Raw genomic sequence first — 19,472 nt, 5'->3', positions numbered from 1 at the left:
CTCTAGCGCACAGGGACGGCGATGGGGGCAAAATTCACCCCCAGTTTCGCTAATATTTTTATGGGGGCTTGGGAAAAAGAAAACATCAGCCCCGTCTTGAATAAAGTGACGGCTTTTGGTGAGCTTACAATCTGGAAGAGGTTCATTGATGATTGTCTGATTGTGTGGAGGGGAGAGAAACAGGGCCTTTTATATTTTATAAACAACCTGAATATCAATCAATGGAACCTCTCCTTTACAAGTACAGTCAGCAAGAGTAGCATCAATTTCCTTGATTTGACTATTTTTTTGGAGGACAATCATTTGAAGACTAAAACTTTCTTCAAAGAGACTGACGTCAATGGCTACATAGATACCTCTAGTTGCCACTATACTCCCTGGCTGAAGAATATACCCAAGGGGCAACTAAAAGGGTTCACCGTAATTACACAAAGGATGAGGATTTTAGAATGCAAAGTGAGGTTGTTAGTGAATGGTTTCTGGAGAAGGGATATTGCAGGGAGGATCTAGAGAAATGTAGGGAAGAAATAGAGAGAGAAAATGTAGGAGAGGGAGTTTCGGTTAAAACAAAGAAAGACTTCCGTTTCTCCTTCCTCACACAGTATAATGTCCATGCTGGAATAATTAAAAATGTAATAAGTAAGAATTGGTCAACTCTAAAGAATGACCCAATACTAGGGAAGGATATCCCAGACCATGCAAATGTGATTTTCAGAAAAGCACCAAGTCTACGGACTACACTGGTGCATTGCTCCTCACATGCTGAGGGAGTAAGGAAAGGGAATAAATTCACCTGGTGTGGGTTCTGTCTGCCGTGCTGTAATAGGAAGAGAGAAAAGAGTAAGAGGGATACCCAGACTGTACATTCCAATCAGAAGGGCCAGGATTACAAAGTAAAAGGGTTCATCACCTGTGAAAGTGTAGGGGTGGTCTACATGCTGGAGTGCCTGTGTGGCCTCCAGTATGTGGGCCGAACCATGAGAAAATTGAAAGTGAGAATACAGGAACATGTTCGAAACATCAGAAAGGGACTTGAGACACACAGTGTCTCGATGCACTTTAAAACCAAACACCAGAAAGACCCTAGTGGTCTGTTATTTTCCGGGGTTGAGCTGGTCAAACCACATTGGCGGGGAGGGAATTCCATCGAGCAGATCAATAGGAGGGAGGTTGAGTGGATCTACAAGATGGATTCATTACAACCAAAAGGGATGAACGTGGATTTTGATTTGAAACCCTGTCTCACCTGAGAAAATTTTCTGTAGTTCCCATTTAGGCCATGTAAAGACCTGTGGCAGTACTGTGGGAGTGACCGCATTCGACGGGAGTTAATCATGTGGATCGTGACGTGTTCAGTCATTCATGGATGGAGGGAGGTGGCCCTAGGAGATGTACTCCACCATTGGTAGGAGGAGATCCCGTGGGGTGTGACGGGTTGGCCGTCCATGAATGAAGGAGTGAGGCCCTACGATGTGTAAACTGCTATTGGAGGGCGGTCCCATGACGTGTGAAACTACCACTGGTTGGAAAGGATCATGTGCTTTTTGACACCCACATTGGTGGAAATGGACCGCGTGAGGTATGGTACGTAGGTTACCAATGAATGAAGGAGGGCGGTCCTCTGCGTAATTAATCATGTGGGTGGTGACATGTTTAGCTAACCATGAATGAAGTGATAGCGTCCAGGAGATGTGTTTGTACTATTGGTTAAATATTTGCTGTATGGGGTGGGTGAGTAGTCCGAATTATGAGTATTAGTATGTTATGCGATCAGATGTGATCAGATGAGAATTAACTATGAACATGTTATGCGATCAAGATGCGATCAGATGTGATGTAATTATGAACATGTTATACGATCAAGATGCGATAAGTCCAGATATACTTGTATGTTAAGTATTAATATAGTGATCCAAGGGAGGTTGTGATATGGATTTTATGAGCGTATTTTATGTATTCAATTGAGTTTTATATGAAGCCGTAAGGGCTATGACGATTTTAAGGAGGTGTGGTAGCTTACCACCGGCAGGTATATAAAGACCGCCCCTAGGTAGGCGGAGGAGATACCCCTGACGAAGCTTCCTAAAGCGAAACCCGGGTCGGGTGAATGATTTGTACATACTGCCTGTTACCATATCCATCTTGTAAGTACAATAAAGCCTTGCAGTTGGAACTTTTGTGATTGTACTTCACTATTTGTGGCAACCTTGATTTCTCATAAGGTTCCCAAAGGAGAGGTGAATCTGAGTGAACTGACCGCTTACCCTTATCCACGAAAGTTATGTGAGATCTGGAAAGGAGGATTTTTCTGCTTTGTCCTGGAGCAGCGCTGTCCATTTACAGAAACGCTTTTATAGATGTGAACATTACCCACTTCACTATTGGAACTCGCGACGCACCAAAAGAAAGGCAACGTACTAAAGGCTGTTTTGTACATTTTATTTCAGCAGCGACATTGTAGTCCAAGATGCATCCAGACATCCTCCCCATGCTGTCTCCGACCCATTTCGGTGGAGGTTCCATCAATTTCTGACCTTTTCCTATGAACCAGGCACCCTCCCCTTTTCAGAGCAGGGGGTACCTGGTTTAATGCTCGGGTCCTCACATTGACTTCTATAGGGCTCGGGTGCTCGGTAGAGCACCCGAGCATCCCGGTGTGCTCGGGCAGAGCACCCGAGCATCTGGGTGCTCGATCATCACTAATGGCTACATCTGAAAAATAACAAATGTAAAGCTCTTGGAATGCTATGATGAAAATTGCTTGGTCACTAAAGCCCTAAACAGGTCGGTCACTAATTAACTCGCTAGAAAACCCTTTTCCATGCGTAAAAATGCATACTCATGATGACTCTGCTATCCTTGACTCTGCACCAACAGCAATGTATGTGTATAAAATAATACGTAGATATGGGTGTTTCTGGGCAGGTTTTATAGAAATTGAGGTTTTATTATAATCAAAATCACAAATACATGCAGTTCTTACCCAACACTCAAATAAAATCATAAAAAGTCAAATAATACTTCCATATAATGCCCAGACAATATAGTCAATTGGTGCCCAAACACAATGGGGGTCATTTATCATTCCCATCACAAACAATGGGGGCATATCTCCATTGCCTGAAAGGTACGGGTCCCACCTCTGGGACCCGCACCTACGAGAACGGAGCAGGGAGAGCTGTGGCTAGAGGACCCCATATTGTATGTGATGGCAAAACCCCTTTAAATTAGGCGTATTTCATGTGCAGATTGCGGCACAACAGCTCACGCCAGTTCTAAAATTGTGGGTGTGGCATTGGAATGGGACGGGTCAGTAGGCCCGTCTCATTTACCATTTTCTATGCCTGTTTTAAGCGTAGAAAATGCTGGTCTTAATATTCAGGGGAACATTTATTAAGAATGGCATTTTACACGCCAGTCTTATTAAAGCCCTGCACTGGTGGTAGATCCGCCGCAGTTATGTAGAGGCGCCGGCCTCTCCATAACTTTGGCTCATCCAGCGCCAATCTAAATGTACAACAGCTTCCGAGCTTTCTTACATTTAGACCACTGTCTACGCCTAAAACAGGCGACGAAATTGATGAATGAGACGGGCCTTCCTGCCCTTCCCCTTTCCCGCCCATGCCACACCCACAATGTTAGACCTGGCGTGAGCGGGGTGAAGTCGCAGATAGTTGCGCCGCCATCTGTGCCTGAAATACACCTAATTTAGATATTTTAGATTAGTAAATGACCCCCGCAGTGTGCATATATTATTGCACATACAGTCCATATAATACCATCCTATATTGCCAACACAATACTGCTATATACAGTTCATAAGCTCATACCGCCCTACTGTCCGAGGTGGTTATTATCGAGTAGATATTACTGATAACAGACATACCTATACAATAATAATAGCCTTCTAAATAAAAATAAAATAAAAATCCAGACTAATGAATCTCTAATTCTGTTATTGTTTGGGTGAGTTTGATGCAAAATAATGAAATCTAATACGGCTTCGTTTTCGCGAGTCATCTCATTTCGCTCATACCGTAACATGCTAGGAGTCTCCTTAGACATAGAAAAAAAAAAGAACATGTTCTCAGCAAGGAAATGCCAGCAGTTCTTTGTAATGAAGGTTCCTGTTACAAAAACACAATCAGTGATAATGACTGCGATATTTTTACAACGAGATTTATATGTTTTTGTGAAGTTTTGCAGCAGCAGAATATCAAGAATAAATGTGAAATTATTATCTTAACATGTTGCCTCCTCTAGTGAATATAAATAGGGTGCCGCCGTAATCAGGAGTCTTTCATTTCAGAGGGCAAAGAGTTATCTCCTCCACAAGCTAAAATTAGGTTAGAACAGATAGGGAGACTTTCAGGCACTTCGGCGTAATGAAAAACAGGAAGGTAAGCATCTCCAGAAGAATTTTTTTTTTTTTTTTTAGGTAACTGATATGGATCTGCGACCCATCAAATGGGCTTTTAAAGGGTAAATGGGTTCATGTAAAAATCAGACATCATATAGTACGTGACAGTCTCTTTCTAACAAACCTAGAACCAGCCCTGGCCTCATATGGATCCAGAGATCTCCACATTTATTGCTCTTATTGTTCTGCAAGATTCTCTTCAGGCTTGCAGCTCAGGGGGTGTGTCCTTTCTGCTGCAGCTCTCTCCCTATTACAGATCAGTGGGAGTGTTCTTTCTGCAGCAGATCTCTCCCTATAAGGCCTTATGCACACGAACATATTTTCTTTCCGTGTCCGTTCCATTTTTTTGTGGACTATATGCGGAACAATTAATTTCAATGGGTCCGCAAAAATCTAACTTTTATTATATTTACTTTTATTAGCCTCTAGGAGCAGGGGGAGGCGTTACTCCGCGTCCTAGTGGCTCCGTTCTCCCACCTCTGTCCACGCCCTCCAAGACTTGATTGACATCGCCTGGCAGCGTTTACATCCTCCTGTCTGGCCCACAGTGCGGGTGAAATCTCTCGCCTGCTCCGTGCCGTTTAGTATTCGGCGCTTGCGAGTGTCCTTCCCTCACTAGGGTGAAATCTCACGCCTGCGCCGTGCCGTTTAATATACGGCGCAGGCGTGAGATTTCACCCGCACTCAGGGCCAGGCAGGAGGACATGAACGCTGCCTGGCCCTGTCAATCAAGTCTTGGAGGGCGTGGACAGAGGTGGGAGAATAGAGCCTCTAGGACACGGATTAACACCCACCCCCCAGCTCCTAGAGGCTAATTTGCATATAATAAAGGTTCGATTTCTGCAGTAACGGGGGCATGTCTTAAAACCGGACTAGGCTAGTTAGGTTCAGCTGACATTAGCACATTGCTAATGTCAGCCAGGTTAATAGTGGTATTTCTGGTGACAGAAACCCTTTAAAGAGGTTTTCCAGGACTTGACTACTGGTGACCTATCCTTAGGGCTCATGCACACGAACGTTTTTTGCGTTCAGTATACTGGCCATTTTTTTAGATCAGTATGCGTTACTTATACTGAACCATTAATTTCAATGGGTCAGCAAAAAAAACTGAAGTGTCTCCGTGTGCATTCCGTTTCCGTATTTCCATTTTTCCGTTCCGTTGAAAGATAGAACATGTCCTATTATTGCCCGCAAATCATGTTCCGTAGCTCCATTCAAGTCAATAGGTCCGCGAAAAAAACAGAACACATACGGAATGTACTCCGTATGTCTTCCGTATCCGTTCCGTTTTTGCGGAACCATCTATTCAAAATGTTATGCCCAGCCCAATTTTTCCTATGTAATTACTGTATACTGTATATGAAGAAAGAACTTCGTGGCACTCTTTTGTAGATACGCTACTGGAAGTCGGGTTCCCACCCCATAGAAACAAGAAGAATATAAACTCCAGTTTATCCAATTTGATAAGTTGTATTTAATAGGAAATGCGGTAAATCATATATGCGCGACGTTTCGGCCACAATCCGGCCTTCATCAGACTGGTACCGCTAATGGAACTATTCGGATCGCGGGCGCACGTTCAGTAGATGCAGATTCCGTACTGCTATTAGTGATAAAGGCACCTCACTAATAGCAAAACGGAATCTGCATCTACTGAACGTGCGCCCGCGATCCGAATAGTTCCATAAGCGGTACCAGTCTGATGAAGGCCGGATTGTGTCCGAAACGTCACGCATATATGATTTACCGCATTTCCTATTAAATACAACTCATCAAATCGCATAAACTGGAGTTTATATTCTTCTTGTATACTGTATATGTAATACGGAAAAACAGAACGGAAAAACGGAACTGAACTGGAAACACTACTGAAACAAAAAATGGAAAAACTGATCCGTTAAAAACGGCCCGCAAAACACTGAAAACGCCATACGTGTGCATGAGCCCTTAGGGGGGGGTCTGACTACCGGAACCACCACTGTTTTTAGGAGCTCCTGCACTGAAACATAGAATCTGAACTACACAGCTCCACACACTATGTAGTGGCCATCCCGAGTTATACTGAATGGGACTCGCACTGCAGTAACCAGGCATGGCCACCACACAGTGGTATTCGCTGGAATAAAGTGGTGGCAGGGCTAGGAATTTTACCATTGAAACAATTCTAAACGGGGGGATTCCATAATTATTCACCCATGGACCACTTGGGAGACATCGCTCTATATAAATAACAGGGTCATACCACAGGAAAAATGTAATATGTAGTACCCCAGAGCGGGCACTACTGTTCCTTCACCCTGCTACTGTCTCTAATAGGCTGACAAATAATGTCATCTGTGTATTTAATTCCAGGTCCTTTTGATATTGTGCCTTAATAATGTTGTTATGCAATTGTATATCATGCACTGAGTCTGGTTGTCCAGAAGGTGGCAGTGTGTCTGGCAGAGTATCTTTAGGTAGAATGAGACTTACCATTCCATTCTCCACCTTTTGAGCAGAAGTGGGCTAGTCCTGCTTCCTACCAAAGGAAGGGCTGCAGGAAGCTATAGTCATTTTAGAGCAGGGATCAGCAACCTTCTGTCACGATCCCTCAGGAGACTGATTTAAGAAAATCAAATAGATTGGCTGAGCGTGGAGGAATCTAACAGCCTCCTTGATTTCTCTTGATTCAGTGTTGGCAGGATAAATGACCACTTCCTTTTTCTCAGCTGTTGCTCAGTGGTCATCACTTCTGCCCTTTATAGTCTGACCCCACCCTTCTGACTATGCGGTAGATGGCTTCATTTGGGTTTGACTGAGTTGGTGTGAGTTTGTCTCTGGTGTTCCTGCTTGTCTGTCTCTACAGAAGTTAAATGTTGCGTTTGTTTGTGTTTGTTATATTCCCTGTTGTTTGTATCTTGGCCTGAGACAGAGACTTCAATTCGTCCATCTGGGGAGGAATGGGTTGTCTCTGGTGCTAACCTCATTCCAGGGCCTTATAGGGATATAAAGGCCTAGGTATCCTGCATATGAATATTCCTACCTTCAGGGTCTATTTATATTGATAGATAGTTAGGGCCCGGATTAGGGTTGTCTAGGAGGTGACCTGTTTCTTCCCTAGTTTCCAGGCCCAGTTACTATTACCCTTCCCTCCTGTGTTCAGTGTGGAGTCCCCCTACACACACACACACACACACACTGATCGTGACACCTTCGGCACGCCAGGTGTTGTCAAACTACAGTTCCAAGCATGCTCCATTCATTTTTGTGAAAGTTCTTAGAAGAGCAGAGCAAGTATGCATGCTGGGTGTTTCATAACAGCTGGAGTGCCGGAGGTTTCCTACCCCTGGTCTAGAGTATAGACCCTAGTTAATTGTGGAGTTGAAAGAGAGAAGGGAATGCCCCCTCCTGCAGCAGGAGTCTCCAAAGGGAAGCAGCTCATAGAGCACCATGACTCCTTACAGTATACAGAGTATTACGAGGGGGTCAACAGCCAAAGACACCCCACTCAAAGGTACCAGAGCTGCTATAAAGTCCAGCTACCAGATTGAAGCCAAAGTCTAGCACAGCAGAGAAAGAGAAAGCAAGGTATGCAAGTTGGCCTGCCAGTTTACACCAAAACCTGCTGGAGCCAAGAGGAAAACCACTTATTGTCAGGATGCAAGTTTATTTAAGTAAAGCTAGGGAGCGATGGTATCCAGGTAGGAGCACCGTGACACATAAAACTATTGAGGCTGCATCGCCTCTCGGCATTCCTAAAAACTTGGGACACAATCGGCCCTGGGAGGCGGCGCGTTGCAAATACATATAAAGATCACTGGCATATTGCCTTGCAGTACAGACACGCAGTGATGGCCAGTTCGCCATGTTCGCCCGCGAACACATGCGAGCTGCCATCTTAACTGACAAGTCCGGCGAGGCACAGGTAAGTCCTTACCTATGCCCGTGCGCGAGCCGGTCTGAAATGAAATGCAGGCTCCGGGTGCAGGCAGTTCCGAGAACAGCCCGATGAAGGCCCCCGGAGGCTGTTCTCGGAACTGCCTGCTCCCGGTGACCGCATTTCATTTCAGACCGGCTCGCGCACAGGCACAGGTAAGGACTTACCTGTGCCTCGCCAGACTTGTCAGTTAAGATGGCAGCTCGCATGTGTTCGCGGGCGAACACGGCGAACTGGCCATCACTGCAGACACGTGCAGACACGTATGTTGTGTATTAAGTGTTGCCGTACTAGGCAAAATTTGTGAACCATGTCTATGAAATGCTAAGAGGTACTTGTTGCAGAACAAGTCAATGGGTCAAGTTCCCTCATTAGGTTTGCATCTTGATAAACTCATGAAAAGGATGGCAATCCTACCGACTTTTCTGAAATATGGATGGCTGAGACTGAGTAGAACAAACAAAATCAGTGCAGATTATGAACAGTGGGTGTGAATTGTGTAAGAAACAGCAGTTTGTATGAATTGGCTTCAGATGGGTAAACGCGCTGTATGAGTGAATACACATGTTCTTGCAGCCATACTGTTACTACAGAGCAGGGGTGAGGCTACGTCCCACCATTCTGTACTAGCATGTGATGATACCCATTAAACTTCACATTGTCGATCGCTCACTTCCTTATACCCATCTGAATAAGACCGATTAAGGCCCCATTCACACGACCATATTGCCGCTGTGCCAGTGTTGTGGACCGTAAACCACAAGCCCACAAAAACACATGCACCGGCTGTGTGCAATCTGTATCACCGTGCGGACCCATTGACTTGTCCTATCTTTTGCTGCATCTCGCGAATCGAGGACCCATTGAAGTCAATAGGTCGGCACCACGATGTGGAGTGCACACAGCCGGTGCCCGTGTTTTGCGCGGTCCCATGGTCATGTAAACACAGCCTTAATCTGTCTTGCGCTTCAAAATTACATGCACGTCGTCTCGCTTGCAGAGATGGCACCGTGTAATTATAACTGCTTGGTGCCATTCTGTGAATGGAACGAGCAAGTGTAATTACACTGCAACACCACTGCAAAAGAGATGGCGCTCAGATAATGTTAAAGCAGAAGCAGCGATTACACGAGTACGGCTACCTGTTCAAACAGCTGATTGGCGGGGGCGCAGGGAGTCAGACAGACGCCAATCTGTAATGATGACCTCTCCCGAGGATAGGTCATCAATATCTTTGACTGCACAACTATCCCAACTACCAATCAGTTGTGCAGTTGATTAGCTCATGCCTTTACGGGCAATCTAAAACACTCTAGGATACTAATTCTGAGATGCCAGTAGCCACCAACATCCCTTCCCCCCCGGGTTGACATATAGATAGATAGATAGATAGATAGATAGATAGATAGATAGATATCAAAATGGCAGCACTCTAATTATTGAACATACCTTTGTGAACTTGCAGCGTCCCACATATGTGTGTAAAAGGGACACTTTAAACATCTGCCTATTTATTTAATGTATTTGCAATGTATGGTATTTCCTATTTATCAGGCTGGCAATGTCTTTACACCCATTTGCCCCTAGGTGGTGCTGGCGCCATGTTAGTTAACAGGAAGTGAATTCAGTTAGGGTACTTTCACACTCGTGTCGCTGGAACTGCCTGCCGGATCCGGCAATTCGGACGCAAACGGATGGCATTTGTCAGACGGATCCGCAACCCACAAATTCATTGAAATACCAGATCCGTCTCTCCGGTGTCATCCAGAAAAACGTTTTGCCGGAACACTTAATGCCGGATCCGGCACAAATGCATTCCGGCAAGTGTTCAGTATTTTTGGCCGGAGAGAAAACTTCAGCATGCTGCGGTATTTTCTCCGTCCAAAAAACGTAAGAGGGACTGAACTCATGCATCCTGAACGAAATGCTCTCCATTCAGAATGCATTAGGATAAAACTGATCAGTTTTTTTCCGGTATTGAGCTCCTGTGACAGAACTCAACACCGGAAAAGAAAAACGCTAGTGTGAAAGTACCCTGTTGTTGTGTGTTGAGGAGGAAAGCCAAGTGTATGGAGGAGAGAAACAGGCCTTATCCACGATCTAGCTGCAATTTCTTTCCTCCGGGACCTGATCAATCCTGGAGAGGACAGACTAAGATTAGTTACAGCAGCTTAGCACTGGACAGTAAGTCTACGTCTAAATATAAAGCAAGCCTAGTGAAGGTTAGAGCTGAGTCTGGCCTATGGACTTCACAAGCACAAGTGACCAAGAGTCATCACTCAACTACAAATGAACTGTATCTGTACTGACTACCTGAAGACAATTGATTCAGTAAATGTTCAACTGTTTGATTACAACCGACTCCTCATCATTTCTACTACTACACTCAACATTTTCACCTTACGGTGCTGGCGTCACGAACACAGGGGCCCAGCCACCAAAGCACCTTAAACTCCTATACCATCAAGGGCACCTCAACTTCCATCTGGCTGGTGTTCCCTGCAACAGAGTCCTGTCTTCCCATCCACTGCACGCCGGCCCAGGGAGGCTCTGCTAACCGTGAGTACATGAACTACTTACCCCCATCAGCCCACCGTAGCCTCACATGTTGCCCCTGCGGACCCGGTCGCTCCAAACTTTTAGATAGAAAGACAGGTAGATAGATCTGAAATAGATATGAGTTACGGAAAAAACAGAAGGAAGGAAGCAATGAAGAGGTAGGACGATAGATACAAAGAAAGAGAGAAGGAAAGAGGTAGAAAGATCGATACAAAGAAAGAAGGAAGGAGGTAGAAAGATAGATACAAGAGAGAGAAAGAGAAAAGAAAGAAAAATAGATAGATAATCTTTATTTATATAGTGCCAACATATTCAGCATTTTACAATCAGGGAGTTCAAATACAGAGTCAAAAATAACATAGCAACAAACAGGTCAACAATTAAAACAAGACGAAGAGGGCCCTGTTAGCAAGAGCTTACAATCTATGAGGAGATGTGAGACAGATAAGGTAACAAGTGCTTTATTTCTACAGTGGTCCAGCCATCTTAACACAATTGGGGAGTAGATATAAGGCTGCATGAGCCGTCACCAGCCAATATCTGTAGTGCTTCTGAGTGCATGGGGTGTGGTGGATACTGAAGGGGGTGGGGTGAATGGTGAAGGGTTAGATCAGGGGATGCGATAGGCCTGTGATGTCTAACCTCCGACACTCCAGCTGTGGTAAAACTACAACTTGCTTGGATGTTCTCAGAACTCCATAGAAATTAATAGAGCATGCTGGGAGTTGTAGTTTCACCACAGCTGGAGTGCCGGAGGTTAGCCATCACTGCGGTAGGCTAACCTAAAGATGTGTTTTTAGGGAGCATCTGAAACTGTGGATGTTATGGATTAAACTGATTTCTTGGGGTAGGTGTCACGGCGGACGGGGAACTCAGACACACAGATAAACCAACAACCAAGCTCTAGGCGAGAAGCAGGGGAAGGGTCACCTCCTAGCTAAACCCTGACCTCTTTCCCTGCACTGCTCAGCCCACATTCAGACCTTGAAGGTAGGAATGATGTGTCCTCGTGCCTGGGCTAAAACACCCTAGATTCCCTGAGATGGTGAAAAGGGGAAAAGGAGCAGCCTGCTCGCACAGAACCTGGATGGGAAAGATGACAAAAACACAACCTAGACAGCAATCAACAAAAACTAAAACCACACTTATCTTTTCTGAGCTGGAACAGACAACCTTTCTTCCTTGCTTCCAAGGCCAGACTGATTTCTATAACCCGCTCAGAACACTGGACTAGAGTGATATTTAAACCAATGACCCCACCCAGTGCACCTGATGGGAGGCGGGTCCAGCACGACTCCAAAACAAAACTAAACTAAACACGTGCTGCTATTCTGGCCGACCTCCGCACATAGTCAGAGCAGGGCATGACAGTAGGGCATTCCGGAGAACTGGTGGAGCTCTGGAGAAGTCTTGGAGATGAGAGTGAGGGGTTCGGATTATGGTGGACGTCAGTCGTAAGTAATTGGTTGAACGGAGAGCACAAGTAGGATGGAAGACAGAGATGAGGGAGAAGATGTAGGAGTGCAGCACTGTGGAGAGCTTGGTGGGTGAGAATGAGGACTTTAAATTAAATCCTGTACTGTATTTAATTAGATACTGATAATAACAATGCTTGTAACGGAGAATACATCTGGACACCACATGCGCTGGAGCTCCTCGCTATCCTTTTCTATTTTAATCTCTGCTTTGAAACCACAACAATGCTGATTATTCTTGATGTACTGAACTCGTTTTTTAGAAATGACATCCATTCGCTTCTTATTAAGAAAGACTTGGACGTTGTCACAGCCCGGATATGTTCTTAGCACTGCTAAACAGTTACAGCTGATCTTCTAGTGCTGATCTTCTAGTGGTGTCTTCTAGTGCTGATCTTCTAGTGGTGTATACTAGTGTTGATCTTCTGGTGTCCTTCTGCTCAAACAAGATCCATAATATATGATGGGCTGAATAAGTCACAGGAAAATGAGTCTGGATAAGGGACTGGTCTTGAAAGAAGTATTCTTTTGGAGAGGTATATACCTGGAGAGTCTGGGTCCAGCAGAGAGTGAGCTGCTTTTTGTTAGCGTCTCTCAGCTCTTTCTTTTTTTTTTTTTTTTTTTTAATATCTTTATTACTTGAAGTATATAAAAGAACAGAGAATTACAGTACAAAAGTATTTTTTTCCTTTTTTTCTTTCCCCTTACCCCCGTGACCACCCCCCTCCCCGTACCTGTGGTGCGTCAAAAAAAAAAAAAAAAAAAAAATAGAGAGGTGCCCCTTCTTGGGACCCCTCTCTATGACGTCCACACGCTCTACTAAGGAATTTTGCCATCTTAATGAGAGGACCCCTGTAATGTTTCTTACCATTCTAAACGTAATTTATGTCTTTTTCATTTTAAGACTGTTTGGATAATTCCTGTCTAATCAGCTGGAAAGATAAACATTTTGTTCTATTCGCATTTAGGGTATTAGCTGTAATGATGGCTCCACTGAGACCAGTTCTTGTGCTTTGCCAAAATCACAGGACGCCTGTTGTCAGCAGATGACCGTGAATATCTTTATATTGAAGTGTATGTCTATGGGAATGTAATGTACCAAATACATAGCTGTATGCCATACAGTTGAAAAATGTATATTGAAGTCCATGGGCCCTGGTGTAAGAGTTCAGCTTGGGCTCCCCTTCTCTTAGTGCCTGAGGCAAGAATTGAAACAGAACCCCCCCCCCCCCCTCCCATGCCAAACTCTCAACCTAACCCCTTCTGTCCAGCCCTACTGTTAAAGACATTCTTGAAAAATATTACATTCAGCTCGACAAAACATACAGCACCACACACCTCTTACATCCAGCGACATCTCTGATGTAGATATTCTCTTTCCTTATCTTCTCCATTCAGACTAGACCACCATGTTGACTTCTTTTAGCCATCTCTTATCTCTACAGAGTTTGACAAACAGACATCTTAGTTTCCTACTTTTCCATCACCCTCCCACCTTCTCAAAACCCCGTCCTGGAACCCCCAATACTGTGCCCGCTGTGCTCCCCAATATTATACTGCAGAAACAGTCCCCCTGATAATACTAGTAACAATCAGATAGCGCCCCCTTCAATAATTATTGGCACACAGTGCCCTAAAAAATAACTGCACCCAGCAAATAGTGTCCCTGACACTAATAGTGTAAACATAATGGGGGTCATTTACTAAGCTGAAATACGCCTAAATTAGGCTTATTTTATGCGCAGATGCGGTCACAACAATTAGTTACGTCGCTATCTGCGACTTCTCCCCGCTCACTCCCCACTTTACTATTTTCTACGCCTGTTTCTGGCATATAAAAAGGTCTAAATTTAAGACAGTTTGAAAGCTGTCTTACATTTAGAACTGGTGCTGGATGCGCTATAACTTCGGCAGAACCACCGCCAGCTATAGGGGTTTATTAATACCGGCATCTAAAACGCCAGTCCTAATAAATGTGCCCCAATGTCCCTGAAAAATAATTGTGTAAGCTGATACTCAGCCTGGGTGCCCCCCACAGTGTTAGTAGTCCTAAAGGTCTCACCATTAGAAATAATTATCTGCCAGAGTGCACTTAGTGGTAACCATGCCTCCAATAGTAATAATGTCCCCCATAGTGCCCATACTAGTAATCGTATCCCCCATAGTCCCCCATTAATAATAATTCTCCTTATAATGTGTGCCAGTAGAAAAATGGCCCCTAATGTGTGTCAGTACAAAAGTAACCCCTTATAACATGTGCCAGTAAAAATAATATCCCCTTTATAATGTGCGCCAATACAAAAAAAATCCCTTTATAGTGTGCACCAGTATAAAAACTACCTTCTTATAATGTGCACAGGCACAATAAATACCCCCTTGTAATGTGTGCCAGTGCAAAAAATGCCCCCTTATAATGCATACCAGGGGGAAGACTACCCCCTTACAATACATGCCAATGCGCAAAAATGCCCCTTAAATTGTGTGCCAGTACAAAAAAATGACCCCTCTACATGGTGCCAAATAAAAAACAATAATCTCAAATACTTACCTCAAGTGATGCAGTACAGGCCCAAGTTGTACGCTGCCTGGCTCAGGCAGCTTGATGATGATTACTTCATTGCGCCGCCTGTGCCAGGCCTGTCTCACTAGGCCTGAAGCCTATCAGAGGGAAAGGTGGGGCAGGGAGACATCAATTGAGACTGAGACTGCTAAGACCCCTATAGCTATGCCCCTGTTGATGTCTACTGGCCTGATGGATGCACAAGGGACACGGTTATGCCATCCGTTGGTGAATGGGGCTCTATTGATATGCGTGGCACATACTATATGCTGAACGGACACTACAGACACAGTGTGAATTGATCCTAACAAATCATGCATCAATGTGATCATAACATGACCAGGACATCCACTGCAGGTAAACAATGAAGGTTCCTATTGAATGACAGCAAGCAGAGAACTTTGTAGAGGTCCATTAGGAAATGATACAAAAAGTCAATTGGAAAACTAAATAATTTTTCAGTATACAAGGAATAACATTTGAAGAAAAAAGTATAGGATCCAGCTCCATAAAACAGGTGTTTCTTTATTTCATGCGGTTAACAAAATCCAACACTTAATGCACAGTAAATAGTCTACGCTTTTCGAACTATAAAATACAGTCCTGATCAAAAGTTTAAGACCACTTGAAAAATGGCAAAAAATCCTATTTAGCATGGCTGGACCACCTCCCGACCGCCTAACGCACGGATGCGTCCGGAAGGTGGTTGATTCATTCCTCCTGGACGCATCCGTGCGTCATCTCGCGAGACGCGAGATTTCCTGTGAACACGCGCGCTCACAGGATCGGAAGGTAAGAGAGTTGATCTCCAGCCTGCCAGCGGCGATCGTTCGCTGGCAGGCTGGAGATGTGATTTTTTTAACCCCTAACAGGTATATTAGACGCTGTTATGATAACAGCGTCTAATATACCTGCTACCTGGTCCTCTGGTGGTCCCCTTTGTTTGGATCGGCCACCAGAGGACACAGGTAGCTCAGTAAAGTAGCACCAACCACCACTACACTACACTACACCCCCCCCCCCGTCACTTATTAACCCCTTATTCACCCATGATCACCCCAGATCACCCCATATAGACTCCCTGATCACCCCCCTGTCATTGATCACCCCCCTGTCATTGATAACCCCCTGTAAGGCTCCATTCAGAGGTCCGTATGAATTTTACGGATCCACTGATAGATGGATCGGATCCGCAAAACACATACGGACGTCTGAATGGAGTCTTACAGGGGAGTGATCAATGACGGAGGTGATCACCCCATATAGACTCCCTGATCACCCCCCTGTCATTGATCACCTCCCTGTCATTGATAACCCCCCGTAAGGCTGCATTCAGAGGTCCGTATGAATTTTACGGATCCACTGATAGATGGATCGGATCCGCAAAACACATACGGACATCTGAATGGAGCCTTACAGGGGAGTGATCAATGACTGTGGTGATCACCCCATATAGACTCCCTGATCACCCCCATGTCATTGATCACCCCCCTGTCATTGATAACCCCCTGTAAGGCTCCATTCAGAGGTCCGTATGAATTTTACGGATCCACTGATAGATGGATCGGATCCGCAAAACACATACGGACATCTGAATGGAGCCGTACAGGGGAGTGATCAATGACTGTGGTGATCACCCCATATAGACTCCCTGATCACCCCCCTGTCATTGATCACCCCCCTGTAAGGCTGCATTCAGACGTCCGTATGAATTTTACGGATCCACTGATAGATGGATCGGATCCGCAAAACACATACGGACGTCTGAATGGAGCCTTACAGAGGAGTGATCAATGACGGAGGTGATCACCCCATATAGACTCCCTGATTACCCCCCTGTCATTGATCACCCCCCTGTAAGGCTGCATTCAGATGTCCGTATGATTTTTACGGATCCACTGATACATGGATCGGATCCGCAAAACACATACGGACATCTGAATGGAGCCTTACAGGGGGGTGATCACCCCATATAGACTCCCTGATCACCCCCCTGTCATTGATCACCCCCCTGTCATTGATCACCCCCCTGTCAGGCTGCATTCAGATGTCCGTATGATTTTTACGGATCCACTGATACATGGATCGGATCCGCAAAACACGGACATCTGAATGGAGCCTTATAGGGGGGTGATCAATGACAGGGGGGTGATCACCCCATATAGACTCCCTGATCACCCCATATAGACTCCCTGATCACCCCCCTGACATTGATCACCCCCCTGTCATTGATCACCCCCCTGTAAGGCTCCATTCAGACATTTTTTTGGCCCAAGTTAGCGGAAATTATTATTTTTTTCCTTACAAAGTCTCATATTCCACTAACTTGTGTCAAAAAATAAAATCTCACATGAACTGACCATACCCCTCACGGAATCCAAATGCGTAAAATTTTTTAGACATTTATATTCCAGACTTCTTCTCACGCTTTAGGGCCCCTAGAATGCCAGGGCAGTATAAATACCCCACATGTGACCCCATTTCGGAAAGAAGACACCCCAAGGTATTCCGTGAGGGGCATATTGAGACCATGAAAGATTGAAATTTTTGTCCCAAGTTAGCGGAAAGGGAGACTTTGTGAGAAAAAAATAAAAAATATCAATTTCAGCTAACTTGTGCCCAAAAAAAAATTTTCTATGAACTCGCCATGCCCCTCATTGAATACCTTGGGGTGTCTTCTTTCCAAAATGGGGTCACATGTGGGGTATTTTTACTTCCCTGGCATTTTAGGGGCCCCAAAGCGTGAGAAGAAGTCTGGTATCCAAATGTCTAAAAATGCCCTCCTAAAAGGAATTTGGGCACCTTTGCGCATCTAGGCTGCAAAAAAGTGTCACACATCTGGTATCGCCGTACTCATGAGAAGTTGGGCAATGTGTTTTGGGGTGTCATTTTACATATACCCATGCTGGGTGAGAGAAATATCTTGGTCAAATGCCAACTTTGTATAAAAAAATGGGAAAAGTTGTCTTTTGCCAAGATATTTCTCTCACCCAGCATGGGTATATGTAAAATGACACCCCAAATCACATTCCCCAACTTCTCCTGAATACGGAGATACCACATGTGTGACACTTTTTTGCAGCCTAGGTGGGCAAAGGGGCCCACATTCCAAAGAGCACCTTTCGGATTTCACAGGTCATTTACCTACTTACCACACATTAGGGCCCCTGGAAAATGCCAGGGCAGTATAAATACCCCACAAGTGACCCCATTTTGGAAAGAAGACACCCCAAGGTATTCCGTGAGGGGCATGGCGAGTTCCTAGAATTTTTTATTTTTTGTCACAAGTTAGTGGAAAATTATGATTTTTTTTTATTTTATTTTTTTCTTACAAAGTCTCATATTCCACTAACTTGTGACAAAAAATAAAAACTTCCATGAACTCACTATGCCCATCAACGAATACCTTGGGGTGTCTTCTTTCCAAAATGGGGTCACTTGTGGGGTAGTTATACTGCCCTGGCATTCTAGGGGCCCAAATGTGTGGTAAGGAGTTTGAAATCAAATTCTGTAAAAAATCACCAGTGAAATCCGAAAGGTGCTCTTTGGAATATGGGCCCCTTTGCCCACCTAGGCTGCAAAAAAGTGTCACACATCTGGTATCTCCGTATTCAGGAGAAGTTGGGGAATGTTTTTTGGGGTGTCATTTTACATATACCCATGCTGGGTGAGAGAAATATATTGGCAAAAGACAACTTTTACCATTTTTTTTATACAAAGTTGTCTTTTGCCAAGATATTTCTCTCACCCAGCATGGGTATATGTAAAATGACACCCCAAAACACATTACCCAACTTCTCCTGAATACGGAGATACCACATGTGTGACACTTTTTTGCAGCCTAGGTGGGCAAAGGGGCCCACATTCCAAAGAGCACCTTTCGGATTTCACCAGCCATTTTTTACAGAATTTGATTTCAAACTCCTTACCACACATTTGGGCCCCTAGAATGCCAGGGCAGTATAACTACCCCACAAGTGACCCCATTTTGGAAAGAAGACATCCCAAGGTATTCGCTGATGGGCATAGTGAGTTCATGGAAGTTTTTATTTCTTGTCACAAGTTAGTGGAATATGAGACTTTGTAAGAAAAAAATATATAAAAAAAAAAATCATCATTTTCCGCTAACTTGTGACAAAAAAAAAAAGTTCTATGAACTCGCTATGCCCATCAGCGAATACCTTAGGGTGTCTACTTTCCGAAATGGGGTCATTTGTGGGGTGTTTGTACTGTCTGCCCATTGTAGAACCTCAGGAATCATGACAGGTGCTCAGAAAGTCAGAGCTGCTTCAAAAAGCGGAAATTCACATTTTTGTACCATAGTTTGTAAACGCTATAACTTTTACCCAAACCATTTTTTTTTTTACCCAAACATTTTTTTTTTTATCAAAGACATGTAGAACAATAAATTTAGAGAAAAATTTATATATGGATGTTGTTTTTTTTGCAAAATTTTACAACTGAAAGTGAAAAATGTCATTTTTTTGCAAAAAAATCGTTAAATTTTGATTAATAACAAAAAAAGTAAAAATGTCAGCAGCA

The sequence above is a fragment of the Bufo bufo genome, chromosome 6 (assembly GCF_905171765.1).
Source record: "Bufo bufo chromosome 6, aBufBuf1.1, whole genome shotgun sequence".
Lineage (NCBI taxonomy): Eukaryota > Metazoa > Chordata > Amphibia > Anura > Bufonidae > Bufo > Bufo bufo.
Note: the sequence above shows the minus strand (reverse complement) of the source record.